The sequence below is a fragment of the Paramormyrops kingsleyae genome, chromosome 8 (assembly GCF_048594095.1).
Source record: "Paramormyrops kingsleyae isolate MSU_618 chromosome 8, PKINGS_0.4, whole genome shotgun sequence".
Lineage (NCBI taxonomy): Eukaryota > Metazoa > Chordata > Actinopteri > Osteoglossiformes > Mormyridae > Paramormyrops > Paramormyrops kingsleyae.
In genome coordinates, this window is record NC_132804.1 from 5545980 (window position 1) to 5570440 (window position 24461).

The following is a 24461-nucleotide window of genomic DNA, read 5'->3' on the forward strand; positions in this document are numbered from 1 at the left end:
GGATGCCAGTCCATCACAGGGCACAGGGCAGGGACACCCTGGACGGGATGCCAGTCCATCACAGGGCACAGGGCTGGGGGACACCCTGGTCAGGATCGCAGGTCTTTGTTGTGGCCCATAGCCAGCTGTAGATGTGAGCCAACAAGTTCTCATTTGGTTAGTTATGACAAAAACGAAAGAAATGAATCCTATGGCCTGGACTAAACATCACCTGTGGAAGTGGCAAGCTAATGCATCCATTGTTTGTTCTCCACTTGGTGCGGTTTGAAAGGTGCGAACCTCAGTGCTGCTCAGTCATGGTAACCGTCAGCGACTCCGAGGGGCCCTGAGCGAGGTCTGACCCGGGCCAGTCCTTTGAGGCTCTGTTTGTCATGGCTTTGCAGCTTTGTGTGAAGCTTTATAAAGACCTGCAATTTAGCTCCTGTCCTGACAAAGGGGTCACATCGGGGGAGAAAGACGAAGACCAGAGGATGAGAGAGAACAAGATGTAGATCTAGGCTGCTTCAGTCTTCAGAGCCGTCACCCTGACAGTGTAATCTCCACACACGAGCAAAATGATGCGTATTTAATGGAAATGTCAACCAGGGTGAAAGTGTAATACTCTAAATCCTTCAGATTTAGTGTTGCAAAGATGTGAAGACACACTTCTGGTCATTATGGATGTCTGCTGAGCTACAGAAGCAAAGGCCTAGATCACAAGTGTTCCGCTACTGTCCATTCAGCCGTCTCGCACTCAACGTTATGAAATGAAGTGGGAGAATGTGTCCATATTCCAAACTGAGTGTGACATAATTGTAGGTGGGCTGGCGAACCGCTGATGTTTGGCCAAACTGCAGAAGGTCGTCTGATAGCTTTGTAGCTAATTCTGCTAACTGCTAATTCACTGCAGCTCTTCAAGGGCACTGAGGAACTGAGGCTCAACTGTTCATTGGACAGCAGCAGTATATGCAAGAGCAGTCGTGGATGATATCTGGGGTGTGCTTGACGGCTTGGACAATCTAGAGCACACTTTTCCATTGTCTTTCATGTCAGGCGAAAGACAGGGACAACTATGCCATCTTAGGGCCCCCCTCAGCGCTCAGCACTTGGTGCCTTTGTGTCAGTGGGGTTTTGGAGTTACCATGGATACCATAGAAGCGTCAGGTCACCTGCCGTTCACCGCTTGAGTTATTAGTCTCTACAGAGAGGCCGCCTTAGGTGAAAGAAACTTAGCTCTTCACAGGAGAACTGCCCAATTTCTGGGAGAACTGTCAAGGTTCAACCCAGGCATTGACCATATTTATAGCAGGGTTGGGGGATGATTGCTGATCGTGGGTTTTGACCCTGTGTGTTTCCTCCAGGTAACCCTGTTCCCTTCCCCAGCACAAAATATGTGGCTGTACTGGTTTCTTTAAGTTTTCTGTCGTGTGTGCTGGTTTCGTTAAGTTTTCTGTCGTGTGTGCACGCTGTAATAGACTGAAATCTCTTCAGGAGTGCCCCTTTGTGCTTCTGTGACGATGGAGTTTGTGATCCTGCATTGGACATGCAGTTCCGAAAGATATCATGATTACAGTTGCATTGCCTGAATGTTTCTGATAAAGCAGTCATGTAAATTAACTACTACTGATACACAGAAATTAACCTGAATGAGGATTAAATGCAAGAGATTGATGTTATTTCAAGTGCTGAACATGAAATAACCTAATGCAATTGTAAATCAAAAATAGTAGCCATTTATTACATAAAATGGCATATTAATGCCTAATAATTCCTTTTTCTCTAACGCACCCATTGCACTGTACAGTATTCTCCATTGAATGATGTCACACAGATCGACAACAGAATTTGGCACGTAGCCAAACTTGCTTTGTCCTGCGTGTCTGGTGTCGTTTGATGGAAGCAAGCAGAAACCTGTGTACACCAGTACAGCAGCAAGATCGTTTTTGAAGCCTGCTTGGGATCACAGACCTGGGAGAGGGAAAAAAAAAAACCTTTGAAATGTAAGCCTGGTCTCTTACTACTAGAGATGGATCATTTTCCGAAGCTCCTCCCGCGTTTCCATAGAAACAATAGAACTGAGTGTGCGATTGGTTGCAATATGGCGACTGCAGATTTTCAGTAGTACTTGTAATGTGCCAGACACCACAGACTGAAGTCATGTGACTCCATGCAAATGACCATTGTTCTGATTTTCCGAGGTGAACCTGTTAGGTCACAGGAGCATGAAAACTGAAACATAACTGGATAAAACCTGAAAGACCATCGATTTGTCATGCTGTTTGTTGGAAAGACAACCTTGCCTGTAATTTTGAGATGACTCACCTTGCCCATAACTTGGGCAATTTGGTGTCTTTCATCATAATTAATAATAGTAATACAGCTTGTGTTTTTAAATTGTCGGAGAGGAGAAAATGTTTGTCATGCCTATTGGGGTGGAACATTTGATAACCAGTCATTTGTCATGAAACCTCTCTTCTTGCTGAATGTAGAAATCTTTGGATTATGCTCGACGGGGAATTTCCATGCCCGGCAGTCGAAGTGATGCAACATGGGGCTAAATTCTTGCAGCAGATACAACATCTCACATCTTCCTCTTGGACCTAAGCTGACCTGCATCGTGGCTTTAGTCTGATTTCCAACAGTTTTGAAGGCATGCAAATTAGTTACATTTCATCGTGAGGAAATAAGCTTCATGCACCTTGATTACTGCTATTGGATCATTTATCTGTATCGTTTATGGCGATGAGCGAAAACAACTGAAACGCTTTCCGCAAAATTAAATGGGGGCAGCCATATTTCCAGCACAGTAATGACCATGCCCCCCCCCCCTTTAGACCACGCACAGGGGTGCCTATGTTAGCCAGCGCTCACGGCCCTCGGCGGGAGCAGCAATAATGAAGATCTCTCTCTGCAAGACGCTTTCACAGCTGGCCGCACGCGACAGCGCTGGCGGAGGAGAGAGCCGCATGCAGCCCGGGCTGCGTTGCCGTGGCAACGCTCTCCCCAGAACCACAGTGGGGTGAGGTGCAGCAAGTGTCTGTGCTTTTGTATACGTGTGTCTGTGTGTGTGTATGAGTGCGTGTGCGCACGTGCATGTGTTTGCACGGAGAGGTCCGCTGAAGCACATTTGCCGACATAATGGCGGAACATCTTAAACCTTAGTGACAAATGCATTTTGTGTCACCAGGAAACAATGACAGCAGCGTGTGATAAAAATTCATAGGTGCCGATTATAGCAAAGCAGCGAGGTGGCTGGGATTCTCATACCTCCAGGATATAATTAATATATGAGCAAAGGACATTGCAGAATGACACACATGCATCATAATGGTGGCAATGACTAAACAAACGCTAACGCTTGCCTTTTGTTAGTTTGATGGAGATGGAGAAGTAAAGAAATAAATAAAAACACAACGTCCACTAACAGGAAAGATGCTGCAGTGCCACAACCCACCCCTCAGAAAAGTACCATGCAAATGCAGATGAGTTTTGCAGGTGGGGGCGTGGCCTGTCCTCTGTCCATTGTTTATGATGAGTGTCTTTCGGAGCAGAGTCACAGGAGGGTTAATGTTGGGGTTGAGCGTCCGACGACAAAATGCCTGCTCCCCCAGGTCTGTGTCCGGGGCCCCAGGTGCCTGTCCAGGGTCTAATCTATGCCCTCCATCACCATCAGCTCTATTAAAGGTCACCCTGGTGGTTTCTGGAAAGACAGGTGGCAGTTCGTGGTCTCCTGTGAGGATCATTTGTTTGCAAATTTGTGGGAAGTGTGCAAGTCTGCATCTTTTGCAGACCCATGCAGTAGGTGGCGCAGTGCCACTGTGAAACTGGAGCCGTCTCGTGAGGATTCCTATAAGCGCCAAGGCTGATCTCTGCATGACAACTGAGGCTGGGCTTCTTTTGTTCAGCGCGGCCATCGAAGTCCAAGATGTCATGCTAATTAGCGGCGCGCTATGCTTCTTAGTATAGGCGCTCTTCCATAGTGACTCCTGCTTCAAAAGCCAAGTATGGCCGCCTCCCTCTACGACCAAGTGGCTCGAGGTGATGAGCAATACGACGGCTCTCTTTTGTCAGATATTCCTCGGAAATCCACTGAAAGCTCAGCTGGCTTAATTACCCCAAAGCAAACAGTAAGGAGCTTTGACAAGAATCAGGCCAGTCAGTCACACGCCTTGCGGAGGAGCTCAATCAGTCTTCCCTCAATTGGCTTGGGTGATGGGTAACAGAAGTCATTTAATTAGTAGGTGCCTTCTGGGAAAGGTAGTCAATCAAAGTAGCTGCCCCTGGACATTACGTAGGATCCCAGTTTGGGCCAACAACAAAATCCAAGGAGAACTGAAATAGCTGATACCATAAAAAGACAATTGGCAGAGGAAATAGCATTTGACTCCTGTTTTTACGAATGGAGAAATCTGTAAAAACATAATTAATGTGTAGCTGGTCACATTTAGTGTTGTAATGATTTACACCAAATCACAAAGCTTATCCGGTATTCACAGTGTTTTTCATCCAGCACATGGTCCCACCAGAGGTACTTGAAAGGTATGATTCCAATTTGCATCTTTTCATAGCAGCAGATTTCCCTGTCTAAGCTGGAATTAGACACCTAGAAAGACTGGGATCACCGCGTCATTTATTCTGCAAATTATAATGCAAAATGTTTCTGTGACGGCTCCGCTCCTGTAAACAGACCTGGAAGAGAATCGGAAGAGGCTTCGACGTGGAAATCTAAAATATGATTGGGATTTTATATGTGACCCAGAGATTCTTATCTGTTTATAGCAGGGTTTCCCAACCCGGTCCTCAAGGACTCTCTCCCAGCTCCCTGCCACAGTCCACATTTCCGCTACCAGCTGGGAGGGAGCAAAAACATGTACTGTCTCCAGGTCCCCAAGGACTGGGTTGGGAAACACTGGTCTATAGACTTCTAATGCAAATCAAGACAGAACTGTCTCGAGTTCATGTCAGGGGCTGAATTTTTTTTCCTGGATCCTTTGCATAATAGACCATCAGGTGATTAATAAAATTTACATATTAATTTATTTATTTATGTAATTCTTGGCTGGTGCTGCAATTTAAAACAAAAGGTCAGTCTCATTCCCTGGGGCAGCACTGTCAGTACTGTAATACTGAATTCTGAGTGCCCTACATATTTACATTATAAATGACATTGTGTGTGGACCCTAACATTTAAGGTACTTCAGAGCATGCACACGGGGCAGGATGGTGACTCACATCCTCGTGCCTGTGGATCTGAACCCCACCTCTGCTCTGTGTCTCACTGGTTCCCTCTCATACCTAAACCGCAGGCTGTCAGACTAAGCGATTGTGAAGAATTGTAAATATGGGTGACCTCCTGGTTCTTAAGGCATGATGAAAACTTTCTTTATGTCTTGTAAACCTCAGAAGCTGCACTCAGAGTTATGGCTGTGGTGCTGCATTATGGTGGAGAAAGCTTCCATCCATCCACAAGGGAGGTGGTGCACTTAACACATCTGCAGGCAATGTGCAGGGCCTCCCCGGGTCGGGTCCTCGGAGACCATGACCATGGCCGTGACTCAGCAGTCCATCAGTAATGCTTGCCTTTTTCCTTCTTGAAAGCCATGCTGGTTTATATCAGGACAACTCAAAGCTCGGTCAGCCATTTCAGTTTTTATTTATGAATTGGAACAAGAAGTAAAACTTATTAATTAAAAGGAAGGTCACACAAAGGGGCTTAATGGAAGCTGCCTGTTCAATGCATTAAGAGAAGAAACGTTTTTGAGTTTCTTTAAGAAGCAATCTGAGAGTCTTTTTGCGTTCTGTGGTGTCCTCCGTGTCACTTGTGGCCTTGTGTGGCCAGAATCCTTTCACAGCACCTGCCCAAAGCTGCAAGCTGCAGCTCTTGCTTTACACGTGATCATTTTCTAACTCAGCAGGCAGGGAAAGTGCATGTAACAGGATGAGAGTGGAGCACATGGCTCACACATGCTAGCCATGTCTTTGCGGCAGTTCCCGGTCTGGTTACCTTCGTTTTCTGTGAAAACAGTACGCTGAAATTTTCATCGAAATTAAGCGACAGCTTTTCAGCTTGACAGCATGCGTTCTTTGTTTATGCAACTACAAACAAACAGTTGAGGATAGAATCTGAAAGCTAATTTCTCCTCCTGTAAACCTGCAATCACTTTCAGTGTTCACTGTGTTTATGGCAGGGGGAGGGTGAGCTTTCCGTCGCTTTTCGCCTACAAGCCGATTGCACACCTGCTTCATTCCGGTTCCTGGGCTGTTTAATCAGTGGAAAAGTGATCACCTCTATCTGGCTGTTAAATATTTGCTGTTCATTAAATATGACTCTTCAGCAGATCTCATTCGCCATAGACACAAAATGACATGACAGATGTTTCAGGGCACAATGGTAATTTTTTTTATCAGCTCTTACACATTCATTTGTCCAAATAACAATGATAAGATGAATGACACGAATGTTGTTGGCCTTAAACAGATCTTACATAGACCGGCCGATGCATCTTATCCACACACACACAAGTTAGTGACGTTAATTACCTAGATACTCTTCAAAGTGGAGTTGGGGACATAATCATTCTCAAAATGAATGATGAACTGTCTGGTTAGATGTTTTTTTTTTGTAAGTATGTAAAGAAAGTATTTATAAGGAGGAACCCAAAGGAGCAGAAAAGGATCGACATGTGTGTTGGAAAGCAAACATATATAAGTATATCTGATTAATGACCTGTAAGAAGCCCTATCAAACTCACAATTTCCCCTCGTGTTTAGTTAGACGGAACGGGGAAACCATGGATCAGATATGGGATTATAGAAGGTGAGGGAGCTGAATCGCTGGCAATGTTCTCCGGCGTGTATAAAAGGGAAATGGGTTTAAACTGAGGTCCTCTGTTTTTACTTATACAGCTCAGAAGTCTCCTAGACCACCTTAGTAACTGTGTAAGGGCTCTCAGCAAATTACCCATTTCCTGCCCTCAGTATCGAACACATGGAGACGGCCTGCGGGGAGTCCCGCTCCTGATCTGACGTTCCTGACCCCAAAATGATTCATGCCGTTGCCATTTTACCTGCTTTTCGCTGAGTCTTTTTGTCTTATTGCTGCCTTCATTCATCTCGGCTCACCACTGAGGCCTGTCAACGCTTCCTTCTTCTCTTCAACCTCCTTGTGCCCCCCTGTGGGCAAACAGTGAAACTGCAGCTGCAATGTTTTATCACGTCGCTGCTCTAGTTCTCGGGGTTAACAACTATGGCCACAGAGAGTTGTACACATACAAACATGTGTATGTCAGACCTTACCTCTCTCAGTAATGTAGATTTGAGAATTTTTGCGTCTTTATTTCCAGCCCAGCGGCAGTTCTGTGTCTCATGTATCTCATTGAAGTTATTATTCAAGTGCAGCAAACAGGCAGACAGGGAAATGTCCAAGTTTAAAGTTTAACTTAAAGCTGCACTGTGCTCATGGGTATTTCTCCCCGATTCCTATTTTATTGCAATAAATGCAACCCCACCCTAATCGGCACAAAAACAGACAGACATGATCCGAATGGGGAAGCGATTTGGCAACTTCCTAAGAAAAGGTAGAATAAGCTTTAAAGAGCTTCATCCTCACATGTGCCTGCAAGTTCAAAAACACACACATACACACAAATGCACAGATAAATACATCTTTCTGTCCTAGCCATGTGCCCCCCCGGCCATATATATCAGATGCACCGAATAGATTTATCAGTGTTTATGTTGCCAGCCATCTGGGATGTAATCTGTTATTTTTATGAGCCTCCATTCCTCTTGCAGCGAAGTAAATGCCATATTTTATGGGCTTTGATAAGAATCCACTTCCCTTCCTGATTCATGGTGTGAATGCTTTGTTTGAGCGTCGCATTGACTTTCATTCTTATTGATTCTTTTTGCGGAAGTATTTTGGATTTGTTGGCTTAATATAATTTGCTGTCCGTGGGGTAATCATGGTATGGGGTCAATGCAGACGGTTGGGGTAACATGACATCCACTTCTCTGCACCTGCTCTAGTGCAGTTCTGTGCAAGCTGGATTTCGTGCAGAATGTCCACCCATTTTCCATAACCACTGACACGGTCGGGGACACCCTGAACAGAATGCTGGTCCAGTACTCAATCCGGGCCACCACTGTACCTTACTGCACGTTTGTGGACTGTGGAAGTCAGAACGCTGAAGGAAATTTATACAAAGAGTTGGAAGAACTTGCAAAGTCCTTACACAAGCACGGGGCCAGGAGTCAATCCTCACGCCCTGGAGATTGAGGCAGTGATGATACCCAATGAACCATCGCGTTGCCTAAAACATCTTTGAATAATTAATCCTTGATTGTTACCCCGAGGTCCTGGCTAACACTGTCCACTGTGGCCCTATCAAATCTGCCCTCCTAATCATCCCCTATATCTAACTGGTGAATTCTCTCCTGCCCCTTCACCACCTTAGCTACTGTGTGGTGAGCATACTGGTGCAGGGTGGCTGACTGGCATCATCCAGGTGGGGGCTGCACAGGGGGGGTGGCTGGAGTGGCTCCCCATTGGTTCTGTAAAACGTCTTGAAAAGTGCTGTATAGAAATGTAACATTCATTTAAAAAAATCATTAATAACAATCATTTAACATAATATACTTGCCTATTTTTTGTGCTTGAATGAGTATGATTTCATCTGGCCTCAGCATCTCTCTGTCGACTGGCAACAGCACAGAGCAAAGAACCATGAAATCAGTTGGGTTTTTGGCCCTAACATAAAAAAGTCTAGATGGAGGGAGAAGGCATTATTATCTTTTCTTGCGGAATGCATGAAACCGATTACGTGCCCGGTTCCACTTCGCCAGGCCTGACCCAGTAGCTTCTGGGATCAGTTTTCCCTTAACCTGCAATTGCAAACTCACATTTGAATAGTGAGGCAAACAGCATTCATGTGTTGAGCCAGAAATGAATTTCAGCCATTATTTATAAAGCAATTTTCACTGTAAAGTTGCTGTGTGCAATTCTGGGTCTTTAAAAAGTTAATGGTCTTACAGAAAAAGGCCATCTTCAATATACTCCAGAGTTTTCATTACACTTAAATCACTTTTTCAGTCAGTGTAAGGTAACATAATGAAACAGACCTACTGGAGTTCTTGGTGACAGGTTTCATGTAATGGGATTCAAAATACAAAACTGAAATTTTGAAGGGTCCATCTTCACCAGATATTTCTCCAGAAATATTAATTTGAGGCCAGAGTACTTTTACAGAGTAAACATTCGTCTTCTCTGGCTTGGCAAAGGACATCAGTGCTATTGAAGCTACAGACCCCGTCAGATGCTTTCAACACACCAGCAGGGTCTGGCTTTGGACGCCTGGATTGCTCGTCTTTGCATTACCTTTCCTGGCCGGATCACCCCCCCCCCCCCCTCCAGGGGGACCACCCTCAGTTGTGGTGGAGACCACCAGACCACTGCAGCTCCCCAAAGCACAAGCCTCTTCTCCTGTCCCGTGCTTCGCCGTGGACCACACCCTGATTCTCACTAGGAAAAGAAAAAGTTATGCCAAAAAAATAAAAGCCACTGCCCCCTGTCTCTTGATCCAGCACGACGAAACGAAACTGAAGATTTCTAATTTCTAGGTCCATACACAGGATCTGAGTAAATGTTCACCACGATTGGTTGAGATCAGCTCACTTTGGCTTTTCTTGATTTACGAATGAATCGCTGCTGATTTTACCCTCTGATTTTTTTTTTTTGGAGAAGATGCAGTCTTGTGGTCAGGATGTTAGGACAGATTCTCATAAACACCCCCATCCCACTCTCCGTTTGGTATGTGTTTGTGGAGAGCCCTCCTGGCTGGTATTCAGGGCTATATATACATATGGGCATCGCTTGTCAAAGGGGAACCTACCGCAAGAGGTGTTCCAGGAGAAAAGCAAAAGAGGAAATGACATCACAGCCTGGTGGAGTAGGACAGGGGTAGCAGGTAGATGTTCTTTATAAAGGGACACCGTCAGTCAAACGACAAAAGGCACTTAGGATCCCAGCCTTCTCTGGGTGTACCATGTTCAGCCTGGAGGCTCCAGAGCATCTTTTAAAGTGGTAAATATGCATCTTCAGCAGAGTTTTCTGCTCTTTCTCTCTCTCGTCCATCTTCTAAGCTCCAACCCACTTATAGAGATCATCTGGAGGCTTTCCCAGGCATAATGCAGGACACACACAGTCATACACTATTTAGGGAAATTTAGAGATGCCTTTTATCCCAAATGCATGCCTTTGGACTATGAGAGGAAAATGGAGGACCTGGAGGAAAGCAGTGAAACGCGGGGAGAGCATGAACAGGTCAGGGCATGAGGCAGCAGGGCTTTCGCACTGAGTCACCCTGGTTATGGCTGCTTTTCCCATGAGTGTCCTTGAAATCATGCAAGATCATTGAATGACTGTGACATTCAAGTACTGTGGTCTGACATTAAGATTATTCCACATGGAACGATCCCAGACGACTTTTGTAGGATTAGAGAACCAACAGAAAAACTAGCTGTAATATCATCCTCACCAATCCTTCAGACATGATCATGCTGGAGCAGAGGAAGTCAGTAATACGTGGCTTTGCGGGAGATGTTCAAGCTGGAGTAACTGTACACAGTTTGGTGGGGAGGGGGCGCCTTCCAGAAACTATCTGGAAGATTCAGTATCATTGAATGTTTTTGATTTAGAATGATCCACAGAAATCAAAGACCCACCAAACAAAGGTGTAGCAAAAATGAACAAATTGATGATGAGCAAGAAATGAGAACAATAGAGAAAACAGCTATAATGTCTGATAACGGCGGTTAGCCTGCAGCAGGCGGACACATTTTTGGTGAGCTGATGTTGTTACAACGGCCCTCGTCTGCGAGAGGAACAACCTATATTGGAACATCTGGTGTTATTACCAACACCAGCCCCAAAGGCTTTTATATGTTTCATTCAGAGCGCCAGACAAACAATTGTAGGTCCATCACAGTGAGCCGACCGCAAATATTGACAGAAGAGCCGACAGTTACGAGTTTGCGTGAGGGTTTGGCTGCTCACGTTTCTGCGCACAGATGGAAACAGGTCAGTGTGTTTGTGTGCTGGGACATGATTCACATTCTGAGCTGGAGGAAGGAAGTCACCCAACTGAACTTGCTGGGAAATTGAAGTTAGTTTAGGAAACGTCCTATTTTTGTAATTATAATCATTTTTTTGGAAAAAAAAATGATTAAAGTAATTTCTTTTTTTCCTACAGAAAAGGTCCAAATTTGTTTGGAATATTATTAAAAATACATGTGACTGGTCAGCTACTAGACATCTGCAACATCTGCAACTTCAGTGCATTACGTTTGTTTTGGCTTTAGACTGAATACTTAATTAATAAGTTCTGTTTTTTCCAGTAAGCACTTTTCCGGTACACTCCCGAAAATAAGATTCATGTGCTCTCTAAAACAGTGTTTGTGCTTTTATGCCTCCAAGTTAAAGAAAACAGAGTAATAGTCAGTGTTTGTCTTGGTTTTGGCTCACAGTATTTGTTGATTTTTCAGGATGGAGATGGATATAGACAGTATTAGAGAGTGATCAAAAAATATATTATCCAGCATTTGCTTATATGATGCATTTTTCTTCCTGCCCATTGTCTAGACTGCTTAAATAGAGATGCTTTCATTTTATTTGTTGACAACAGATATTCAAGAAGGCCTCCATCCGCTACTGACATTTTCAAATTTTTTGTCCCGTCTTTGCGATTGGCTGCTTTCCCTACTTTAGTCCTTCATGTTACCTTCTCCCTCCCCCTCCTCACTCCCCCCTCCACCCTTCAAGTGCTGTTTCCTTGGTAATTTCAGAGTCTGTGAGTTTGCTTAGGCATCATGTAAGACTATGGAGCGGATTTATCTGAACATCACAGCGGCTGCATTTTTAAGTGCTGGGTAACAGGCTCTTAACAGTATGTTATGGGTTCAAGTCCTAGGAGGAGTATTCCTTACTATAATCAAAATTCCCTTATGATCCCAGGACGTACTTGTGAGAGCGCTGTTATACTTAAGTGGGCTTTCTCTGGGTTATCTAACCCCGAATAGCTAAGGAACCATGGCATCCAAAGCAAAGTTACTGCTGGTTTGTCAAATTACTCATCTCTAGCACAGCTCAAAGTTTGTGGTGTGACACTGTAAAAATGTCCTCCCTGTAAACAACTTCATAGACACAGAGCCTACTGGTTTGACCCAGGTTGTGGTTCTGAACTAGAACTGGGTGGGATTTCACGAAGTAGGACTTCTTGTTTAGCCAGGTAACTTATTGAATTTAAGGTAGTCTGGGCTAAATGTAAGTAAACAAAGATAAAGTCCATTTAGCCCAAACTACCATAAATCCAACAAGTTATCCAGCTAAGAAAATCCTGCTTCATGGAACACCACCTCTGGAAGACACTGGACCTGAAATGCTGCCCTTCCATTTAACATGTAGAGCCGTATTATTTTTCTATATTAATATCTAATTTCCCCTTGCAGAGCTGAGCAGGAACTCTAATTTGCCCAAATGAGTGGTTGCTCTTGGGGGAGGTGTGTTCTGCTGGATCAATAGCTGGATTCTGCATCTCTGTCGGGGTTGAATGGTTAGTGTTGGTACTGCCAGTGCCTTGATCGGGCATGCCTCTCACACACTCCGGCCATCCACACCTGGCATGGGAGGGCAACAGAGAAGTTTTCAATAACCTTCTTGTTCCTGAATCGCAGAGCTGATGGTTCAAGGGAGCGGGCAGCGAAGGCATTACTTCCTTAATGTTAATTCCCGGTCAGAAGAGCCAGCTTGTTCCTTGTTGTGAATGCGCCCTTATTGTTTCAGACTTTATTTTGTGGGTGCTGCTCTCTTCAAAATGCGTATAATCTCTGTATGGTTACAATACCGAGGCTGTGAACGGAGGCGCCAGCTGACAACAGTGCAGCGATTTATTTCCCGCAAACCCCTCGTACAGTGAAAGCGTTGGCACAAATTAAAATCAAAGTTTGTAAAACGCGCCGGCGCAGTAGGCTACATCAAAATTGACAATAATAATAATGAAACGAATGAATAAGTTATTGTATAGATTAAACTTGTGGCGTTTGAAAAAATAAAAAAGATGTAAATCGCAATAAAATGTAATTCAAAAGAACACAGTAAGAATGAGATAGAAGGGGGAGAGAAAAAACGCGTGGAAAATATAAGAAATAGCCCTGGTGTTAAATATAAGCCTGAGTCGGCTCTGTTCTGCGGACTACACGCTGCATTGCATTGGGTTTTACAGCTGGTTACGATCAGCAGAAGGAGGTGTAGAGAGAAGGCACGTTTGGGGGTGTTGCCTACAGTCTCTCTCTACGTGGGGGAGAGTGGGCTGCGGATCTTTCTTCATCCAGCTTTGAATGTGGATGGAGCAGCGCATGGTAGCGCAGTGAGGAAGCGTGTGCTGCTGCGGGCAGATCCGTAGCATGCTGTCCCCATGAGCGAGCCAAGCGACGGGAGGATGAGCGGACGCGTCCTCGGTGGGAAAATGCTGCAGCTGCCGGCTCGGCGAGCTGGGAGGACGATGCACTACATCTCAAGGTAAATCGGCGGGGATACAGCGCAGGTTATCGCAGCTGTATCGGGGAGGGGGAGCGGCTGTAGATGTACATGAATTGGCTTTCTTGTAAGCCCCGATGAAGTTAATCATTTAATACAAGGTAGCACGATGAGTATACGAATATGGTGGATTTCGGAGAGTAAAATGATGATGCTGTATCCGCACCTTAGACTGCTTTCGGCTGCTTTGTTTAGAGCCATGCATTTAAGCCGGGAGGAGGATGCGGGGCACGGACTTCGTTATTGAAGCTTATTACTTCTCAGTTCAGACAGTTTGCAGAAACAGAGTTTGATGAATTAGACGGAGTCTCCTTTAATGGGGGTAACGTGTGACTGGCTATATGGAAACAGTTTACAACCCTGAAGAGTTACGGGAGAGGGAGCGTCCGTGACATGAAGGTAAATGACGGTGGGGATGCGGTGGGTCCGAAGAAACGTGTGGACATGGGGGGGATGCTTTGGAAAAGGTAGCGATCCTTGTGTTGGGAAAAGTACTGTGCAGACAAAGAGGACAGGACTATTAATCCATCCTGAAAGTGACAGTGGAAAGGTATATTTTACTCTGTTTATATTTTGTTAAGTCATAACACCTGCCCTAACAATGATCAAATTTTAAGAGTAGTGTATTGTTTCAGCAATAATTTAAAAATCAGCAGCTTTGTCATATTACCCTGGTTGTATTTAATCCAGAAAACCCAAACACTCAATGTACCCAAAGATGTTGGCTGTTAACAAACCAGAAAGCATGCTGTTTATGTTATTTATGACTGAGAATCTGCAGACCTGTACGAATTGGTATAATTTTAATGTGAATTTGTAAATAATCAATCTTGGACAGACACTCTTGGACATGTAGCCCGAAGTAGTTGTAGACGTTGGAGACATCATACAGTGGTATGTTTCTTACTCTTGTTGCACAGTCTTACTCAGATTACCTTGTCCCAGTAGAAAGTGGGAGATGTTTCACTCACCACAGGGACCAGTATTAAGAGGACCACACAGAATGTCTGATGGCTTTCCTCCTCAAACTATTGGCTTGCCTTTTGAAGGAAAAAAAAAAAAAAACCCTGCGAACAGAGTGTTTGTGTAAGCCTGTTAGCTGGAGGATGGGCACCAGCCCTGGGAATGAGCAACAAGTGGAGCGACGGAGTAAGTGAGGCCACGGCGTGTCCGTAGTGAGAGGCCGTTTCATTTGATCAGTGTATTTTTCAAATTAAGTTTGAATATATTTGATTTCTAGCCAGTGGATATGATGATTGCATTTTATGACCAGACGTGAAGCAAAATCAAATTGTTTTTAATCCAGTTATAATAAGGTTCATATGAAATAGGATACTTGTCATAATGACACACGTTATGAGAACATGGGTCTGAATTCTACATGCCATGCATGCCGTTCAGTTCTTGGTAATGCAAAGCCGCTGATGTCCCCAAGTTTGATTGACAGCACTATGCTGCGATGACACAAGCTCAGCAATGTATCCATTCCATAGCAGAACTGCCTTTTTTCAGTCGAACCTGTTTCCTGGTTTGAAGGCGGCCATTACGGACCTCTATCCGCTGCGGGTTCATGGTTTTGCCTCCTGAGCCAGAGCTCACGCAGAGGGATTTAGTCCCGCCTTTTTAAAGCAAGTGATGTCGACCACCAGTGCCGGGCGATGAGTGAAACACAGCCGGGCCATGATCCTCTTTCATTGTGAGGTGTCCACTTTCCCCCTGCTAGGAGCCCCATGGAAGGGCACCTCTTTGTTTCTGAGCATGCTAGCTCATTCTACCAGATAGCAGAAGCTTCAGAAACTGTCCTGCTCACAGGGAAATGGGACACTCTCCACAATGTCCGGCGGCAAGCCTGCCGAAGTCCGGTCCCCGTGGGTCAGCCTTGTATACATTTTACAGAACGTCAACACTTAATACTTGAAACGTTGAAACGTCATCTAGGTTGAAGCTAATCCCCAAATTATCCCTTAAAGAAAGCAGTTGAGGTTGAGCAGATACCAGAAAACCCCATCACCCTTGAAAACACGCATCTCCGCCCCACAGTAATTATTAACAGACATCTGTTAGATATTAACCTTGAGCTCTGTCACTCGTTGTTAAAGTTAAAGAATGGAAGTTGAATCTATAGACTCTCTGGTCTCAAGAAGTAATGTAAAGCTGGTACTGACTTCCCCAGTCCCTGTTTTGGTTTAAAGTGGCCCATGATCTCTGACATTTTTACATTTTTGCTAACGTGACTGTTATACTTCAGGGCTTTTAGAAAGAGGATTGAACAGGAGTTTAGAAAGTCTTGTAGTAAATCAATGAAGATGCCTTCCTGCATGGAGCTGAAGTAAGGAGGTAAGGAGGGACCATTGAGAAGACAACAGGAGCAGAGGAACTCGGTTTGAGCCGAGGAGAGTTGCACCACCTTCAAGGTCACAGAGATGGTGAATTGAAGCACCAGCTGTTAATTTAGCTAACGTTCCATATTTCACAGAAGTCTTTAGGAAGCCAAAATTTAATACGAGATACCATCTGAGAATTTCAAAACGGACTCATATGTTTTATTTTTAAAAGTCGAATATATCATATGTGCACTAGATTCTGAAATCCTGTTGCCTAACTGTCCTGATTTTTTTTTAAAGTTGCAGTCTGAGTTTTTTGTTTTACATATATGTTTCACATATTCTCCAATCTTAATTAACCTCTCCATGCATAAGGTCTTGACCATCTAATCACCCAAAGATAAGAACTGGTCCCCTGCCTTTGCAAATATTAGTTTTGTACCGACCATTTTAATCATCTTGAACTCAGTCGGAACATGATTAACTTTCTTTTTGTTTCAGCTGTAGAGAGAATCAAGAGAGTTCAAATACAGCATTTCTATTTTTGCTTGCCAGGGTTTTAGTGGATGGAGAAATTATCTGACGGAGGAGTTAATGCGTTCCGTGTGGTACATCAAGACCGCAGGACTACCCTGACAGTTTCTGGTTAATTACGGGGTGCCGGCTGTGGTCATCTCCTGTAGAGCAGCCCTTTGTTGCTGACGCTAATTTCCTGCAGCAGTGTGGGGCAAAAATTTGAGGGTACTAACCCCCGGGGTCAGCCTTCCTCAACCTGCTCCACCCTAGTAAAGAGAAATGAAGTACCGGTCCATTTTCAAGGTCAGGGGAGCCGGTTGTGTCACTGTTGAAGACATGGACTTACAACCTGAAAGCTGCTGGCTCTGGTCCCAGAAGAGGCCCTCCAGTAATTCCACTGAGTGAGGTACATAGTCCGGGAACATTTCCAGGTCTGTAAATGGATAAAATTTAAGTCACATTGGACACAAACCGGGTCTAACTTAATACAAGATATGCTTAACTGAGGTCTGGGTCTTGGCTGTCATTCTTTTCCCACCATGTGTCTGTTAAAAGTCATAAATACAATTTTGAAAGTGGCACGGCTGAAAAATAATTATGGCAATCAAATGTAAAATTTTGCACTGGGGGGGGGGGCACAGGGGAGTGATGGTTCTTTGTAAACTGAGCAAGGCAGGATCGCTCCCATTATAGTCTATTAATGTGTGTAGATCAGGCCGCCCAGCTGTGAGCAGAGGCACGCCAGGGTAGACCGGAGAGGTCTGACAGCTGCTTTCAGTTTGTGCTGAAACCGTGGAGGACTGTAGAGAGTTTAATGCCCCCCCCCCCCCACCTCCATCCTGCGCCCCTCATCTTTCAAACCAAAACATTTTCCCAGTCTCTGAAGTTCGAATCGATAGCACGCATGCAAAGTCAACCGTCGAGTCTGGAGCCCAGCCACTGACAACAGGAACCCAGAGCCCAAGACCTGTCTGGCTGTTGGGTTTCTCCAGGCTCTACCTTTTCTTCTCCTCCCCCCACCCAGTCCTGTGGAATTAACCATCGCCCCCCTTCCTTGTCAAACATCATTCTCTCGGGGCTTGAATTCGTCAGTGTTGCTGCAGCTTCCTGTTTCTCGTCGGCTTTGTGCATAATGAGCTCCTCAGTGAATGAGCACTTATTCACCTGCTCCTTCCTTGTCTTTACAGTAGAGATAATTGACACTTCATTTCCTCTAAATGGTTCCTTTAAACACTTTCCCAAGTACTTTCCTGTCTCATCTATTAAAACTTGCCGTCGTCATTGGTTTTAAAGTCGTTTGACTTCATGTCAACTGTAAAGACGTGCGAGTCGAGCATGACCTTGTACACCAGTGAAGAGCAGGCTTCCATACTACAACACCCAGTCCTAAGCTAAGCTAAGCAATACAAGAAAACATCCATAACCCAGCACAGTAACCCTGTCACATAAATGCTAAACTTTAGCAAGTCCAGACCCTTGTTGAATTACACTTCTGCTCAATAGTCTCCATAGACAATGTTCTAGGGAAGAAAGATATGTAACCAACTTCAGGCTTTCAAGAGTCCCCGCAAGGCTGACTCACGATGAAAGCTAATGCTAACGCCAATGTACATTAAGTCAATGCGAATAAACTCTCCTGGCACTGCTTGTTGGATTATGAGCATCATTGATGACATTTATTTTAATTCCCTGAACACATAATTGCTGACCACGAGCCGGTTCTCATTTACGTGTCTTAGAAGACGTATCCAAGAAGTAAACATTCAGATATACAGACAGAGATCTCAAGCCAGAAACCAAAGATCTGTTTTATTTCAATGGAATATGACTGGTTCCTATACTTGTACCACTCAATAGAGTTGCATTGGCAGTTATTTTAACAATATTCCCGGTATTTTAGCTTTCCAAGAAAATGGCTTTTTTTTTTTTTTTTTTTTTTTTTTTTTACTATTTTGGATCTGATTAATAAAGAAACAGTAATAACTTTGATAAAGCTATATGTTATATGATTTTAATAATGCTATGGGCTCCATTGCATGTTTCACGACTTCTTTTTACGTCACGTGGGTTGTGTTGGAGGCACAAAGCTTTTATGGTAGTCAGTGACTTATCATGGGCCGTATAGCTACAGCAATAACAAGCTGTGGTATGGCTTACTTACCGGGTCTAGCGACGTGGGGGAGGGATCCGTGTGGTAAAAAGGCCAGTGAAGGCTGCGTTTGTGCACTAACTTCCGGCTAATTACGCCAGAGTCTGGGCTTATTAACTTTTTTTAAAGAGATAGCTGCATATTGAAGGTGTTATGGAACGGGGTGAGGACTAAGGGTGATTTAAGATAATGCTTGTTGTACCCTTTTGATATTGTACTGGTTTCGCATCCAATGGGTCCACTGCTATGTGCCCTCAGCTGACTACGACCAGCATATCGATCACTTATGGACGCAGATAAATGAATGAATAGTGTTATTCTGAGTGTCTGATTTTTTCAAGTAAGGCACATCAGATTCCATTGTGGAGTCCTTGCTGATGTAGACTTCTGCTGGAATGGCATGTAGGATCAAGACCAGCTCCAGTTTGAGATATAATCTAACGTCGTCCTTTAGGCACACACAACAGCTAGTAATCACAGCATCTGCTCCAGGCCAGCTTTTGCGGGTTGGGGGGAGATTCTGCTTTGGTTTATCTGGGACACTTGCCAAGATGTGGACAAGATTGCTAAGGCAGAATTTGCCTCGTCAGTCATCACACTACCGGAGTCATCACATCCATTTAAAGTCATAAAAAGGTGTTTAGCCTTCGTCAGCAGTCAAATCTTACAGACAGTGGGCGGGGCTTCACGATTGCACATGAAAAACCTATTGGTCAATGCTTTTTCTTGAGAAAGGTCGTCTGACACGTGTATCTAATGAGATTCGAAGGCGGTCCTTATGTTGGCCCCTCCCATACCTGTTGCCTGTACCTAGATGTCACTCAATATTTAATTTGCAAACAATGGTTCCGCTCTTTGAGCACACAGTGGTTTTTTTTGCATTTTCTTTAAATTTAATGCATGAATGCTTGCAAGCTGGAAGGTCCAGCGTCATATCAATCTGTTTCCTCGGTGACTTGCACAGCAAGCCGTCTAGCAGCACATATTGCAACCCATCTGTCCGTTCATCTAAGGCTGCTCTGCCCCTCCAAATCTCAGCCCACCAATTAGCCGTAGTGGTTGATTTTCATTGTGTCTCGAAAAAAAAAAACAGCACTTCAGAGACTACAAGTGAGTTAAGCCTCACCGGCAGATCAGTGCTGCCAGAATTACTCAAATCTCCTCGTTACCTGGTACAGCTGGGTGGTACGAACGAGCTTGTCATCAGACACTGTAGGAGGTGGGCAGCTTAGTAAGGGAACACACAAACCCAGCTTGGCCACATTGGGGTTAAACATGCAAACTGGGTAAAATTTCCATTGCATCTGTTTCTGGTTTTGCGAGGGGATCCCAGCTTTAAAAAAATGCTCTTTCGGTGAAAAGCAAATCCTGGGGCTGCCGGTGATGGGGGGGGGGGGGGTTTCTGCTGAATGAGCAGATTGTAATCAGGTGGGTTTGTTAGCTTGACACATTTGAGGTATAAATATCAATCGATTGGATGCAGCTTTTATCTGCGTGCAGAATCACTTAAGGCGGTTTTTCATTCTGCTTTAAGGTCAAGGTCTGCCAGTGAACACAAGTGCAACTTTTATGTATTGAGCTGTTATACACATTGTACAGGTAATGCATCTTTTGTTTGCTATGGCTAAATTTCCTTAGAGAGTTTAGGAAACCTGATGACATTGACCCTATACTAGGGTGACCAGATTATCCATGTCAGGAAGGACACTTTGAGCTAGTTCATGTTTTACAAATTAACACTGAAAGGCTCCTGCACTTGACTAATTAGTTCAGTTCTTCTTGCGCTTTGACTGGTTTGTTTCCTTGATTGAGAGACTCATCCAGCTGTTTCACGTTAACATTAGTAACACCTTCATGATTATAGGAGACTGACCAATCAGCACACAGCAAGAACTCAGTGCTTAAGTGAAATCCAGGTTCTTTTGATTGAAACGGTTGCTTATAAATCCTGTTGTGACTCCAAGCTCCCTCCCTGACAGGAATTATCTGGTCACCCTTCCCTATATTATATTGATCCACCTTCCATAACTGCTTTTCCAGTACAGGGTGACAGAAGGCATGAGGGCTCACCTCAGAAACACGGGACCCAAAGCTCAGGAAGCCCCTGGATGCAGGGCGAGTTCGAGATGCCAGTTTGCATAACTGCATGTCTTTGGATTGCAGTGGGGAAGCCATGCAAAGACAGGGAGAACATCAAACTCCTCACATGGAGATGCCACATCTCCTACCCTGGAGTGAGAAGCTACCAGTCACCATGGCATCCTGCCTACTTTATAAATATATTTATATTTATGTTGGTTTGGGCGTGGGGTTCAAGGATGGCCCCAAGGCAGTGCACAGCTTCCAATCCACGCGTGAACACCAAGGTGACCCCCACCCAAAGAGTCCATCCTCACCTCTGGGGGGGTCCTGCCACCTCGCTGTTGCCTAGCAGCTGTTCTTTGTCGCTTCCTGGACACTAACCCGGCTGAGACCCCTCTGTCCTCTGCTCCTTTCGCCCCGAGCTGGTCCGCCGGGGCGCCCGGGTATCGGCGAGTGAGTGCCGTCACGGGCCAGCGGAGTCCCCTTGCCGCTGTCGTGCCCCCGCCACGCCAACCCGAAACGAGCGAATGACAATGCGGCGCATGGAATCCCGAGAGCAGCCTGGTTTAATTAGCATCACGCTGCGGTGGCCCATCATCACCGGCTCTTCCAGTGCGGTCTGGCTCACCGCTCTCAGCTGGATCACCTCCAGTTATCCTTGTAAGCTTCGTCTTAGTGCCGCGTCATGTCAACGGGGGCCGCCCCCCCCCCCTTCTCACTGGCGGCTCCAACGATCACACGTAATGACGATGACGCTTCATCGATCCCTTGTGGGGGAATTCTCTTCCCACCTACCCTATCTTGCTCTGCATGACACGCAGACATACATGTAGGTGGGAGCAAATTTGGCAACGAAGGGCAGCCACACTCATGAGACTGGGGGTTAAAGGCCAGGCTCGTACCCGCAACCTTCTGATCACAAGCACAGAGGCTCATCCTGCTGAGCCACATGCCCCCAGACAGGCATGACGTCTCGCTGAGATCCGACAGACGCCATCATCCAAAGTGGCTTGCAGACCTCTCAAGTTACACCAGCATATTTCAGTTAGTCACTGTAACATGTTCCAGGGACAGTGTTCAGTAAAGGGTCCAATGGTGGTTACCCCCTGGGACTCTGTCTTTTTGATGCTGGTGCCATGTAAGATCTGCTTTGGTTGGGAAGTTGGACTGGTCCATGTAGCGTGGAGATGGGGGGGCTTGTTTGTGGAATCTTTACAAACTGAGGGAGAGGAATGAACACAAAAGTCTCAGAGACGACATCAGGCAGCCGACATGGACGCAGTGTGTGGTCTGGGCTGGCCGAGGTGTGAGAGAGAAAACAGAAGAGCGTGTTGTATCATTAGTAAACAGCTTCAGCTAAATGGAGGGCTTGTCACACTACATCGCCCTGCCCCCCCCCCCCCCCCCCCAATGCCCGTGGCGTCCCCCAACCTGAAGGACAGATTCCTGAGCCACTTTCCCACCTTGTGTGGTGTCCCCTCGTCTGAGCAGTGGTACGCTCTGCTGTGAAATGGCTGCCAGGCCAGCTCTCACTGGGGGTGGGGGGGTCAGTGTGGGGCTCGCAGGTTAAGCCAGTGGCCCCCTGCCAACCTTTCATTCCACCTTTATATGAAAACTCCACCGTTGCATTTACATGTCTGGCTTCTTCCTGCTTTCGCCTAAATTTGGGGGAATTTCAGATTTTTTTAATTAAAATGAGTGAAATTTATATATTTTATTTTAATGACATTTTTAATTGAAAGATAATACATATATATAGTTATTGCTTTGTGATTTTAAATCTGCTTCTCCTTTTAACCTTTTAGACCAGAAGCCACGAGAGCGAATGGTTGTGTTTCAGGCTCCAAGATAGTTTCCCGGAAAAAACTGAAAGGGTTCCCAGAAAATCGGTCACGGTTGCAGCCGCGATGGGCTGATTATCTGCCTGCCCGGGCTCCTCGCGATTACAGACCTAGCGCTCACTCTGGGCTTCACTCACGGTGTTAAAGACGATGGACACCGAGCCGTTTTCCCGCTCAGTCTCTCGGCGGGTGTGAGGGTGAGAGAGCTGTCCCAGGAAGCCGCTGTTAGCTTATCGCTGCTTCTACTGAGAGGGGGGGGGGGGGGGGGGTAAGTCTTGCTGCCATTATCAGGACACACTGACAGCTCCTGTCTGAGAACCAACTGGAAATTCCATCCATCTTCCTGTCGCTTATCTGGTATTTTGCAGGAGATGGAGCAAGACTCACGTTCACCCAGGAAGGATGAATGAATGAATGTTACATTTATATAGCATTTTCTAAGGCACGCAAAGTGTTTTACAGAATGGGGAGCCACTCCAGCCACCCCCCCTGTGCAGCCCCCTCCTGGATGATGCAACACAGCCATTCTGTACCAGTACGCTCACCACACAGTAGCTAAGGTGGTGAAGGGGCAGGAGAGAGTTCACCAGTTAGATATAGGGGATGATTAGGGGGCCGGATTTGATAGGGCCGCAGTGGACAGTGTTAGTCAGGACATCGGGGTACCACCCCCCCCCCCACCCTTACACTTTCCACAGATGCCCAGAGATCTTTTATGACCTCAGGGAGTCAGGAACTTGCTTTTACGTCTCATCCGAAGGACGACACAGTGTCCCCGTCACTGCGCTGGAGCTTTGGGATCCACCCAGACCACAGGGTAGGCTAACCTGGTGGCCACACCAACCCCAGGAACGGCAGTCCGTCTCTGAGCACACACACGGTACTAAACAGGTCATTTCGAACAGGCTCAAATTGGTTAAAATCTCTGGATTCGATTCTGTCGCACCTTTTTTGTTAGTCAGAGATCACGTAAGACCAGATGGGGTGTGGGGTCGCATGGGTGGGTCCTGGAGTGGTTTCTTGAGGCTTCCAAGCCTGTTGTCCCGGTGGTGGATGAAGTGTTGTGCCCTATTAGTACAGCTCACGGTGCTGGCTAACAGTGTTGGCTCAGTGCGGATCCCTCCCATCCCAGGTGAGTGAATCTGCTTGTAGGTTCACAGATGCCTGTTTTTATTTTTGGGCCTGAACACCCGCTGGGCTTGCAGTCCTGCACGCCTGCCAGCCGGTGTCAAAGCCAGCAGTGAAGCCCGGTAGATGGGGGAGGAACTTTCAGAAATGTTCTTTTCACCGTTCAGGGCTATGTCCTATTTACATAACTGATACGAGTGTGTAACAAACTGTGTGTAATATCCGCAGCATTATTTTATGAGGCACCGTGTGGAATATATCTCATTTAATTGCTCGTAATAAGGCCGTTTTCTAATCTTATGCCACGAGTGAATATTGAGCCACTGATCATACCAAATAATGATCAAATAAAACATCAAGTATGAGTTTAGGAGAAACCTAATTGCGTATGCAATGGTCTGTCTAAGACGTAGTAAGTACGAATGTGCAATCGCGTTGTGAATAATAGGTTTGCATGTGACTCTATGGGTGAGGTGGCTCTAGGGCTCATCACCAAATGACTTGATCAGTTAAATCAAAATATTTTTGTCATACTTATCTCCACTAGTCATCCTTAATGAGCCCTTAAAAAATGCTAAATAAAAGAGGTTCTACATGTAAATGTATGACAACACAATGGATCTATTAATTTTTCTTTTTAATTGTATTTCCAAGGGGCGTTTTTTTTTTTCAGGAGAATTTCAACGGTCCCTTATTCCAAGATGCACATATTCCTCCTGTACTGTTTTATTCGATTGAGTAATTGCTAAAATAAACTGTGTTACATCAGCTTTTAGCCCACAGTCGAACATTAAATCTTAAATCTCCATTGGAAAGTCTATGTGGGTGGTATGCCTGCTGTCTGGTTTGCT

General features: G+C 45.3%; 1 protein-coding gene and 1 long non-coding RNA gene across 3 annotated transcripts in view; one reads left to right on the top strand and one right to left on the bottom strand.

Moving 5' to 3' along the window:
- The window catches only part of LOC111853260 (neuron navigator 1-like), a 126720-nt gene that overhangs the window by 64320 nt on the left and 37939 nt on the right, over nt 1-24461 (top strand). The gene's annotated exons all lie outside the window — the stretch shown is intronic.
- Nucleotides 5622-24461, bottom strand: part of LOC140592234 (uncharacterized) — a 59405-nt gene continuing 40565 nt past the window's right edge. The window contains exons 4-5 of the long non-coding RNA XR_011992531.1: nt 7047-7152; nt 5622-5992 (exon numbers count right to left, since the gene is read on the bottom strand). This is a non-coding gene — a long non-coding RNA (uncharacterized lncRNA). The remainder of the gene's footprint in view (nt 5993-7046; nt 7153-24461) is intronic.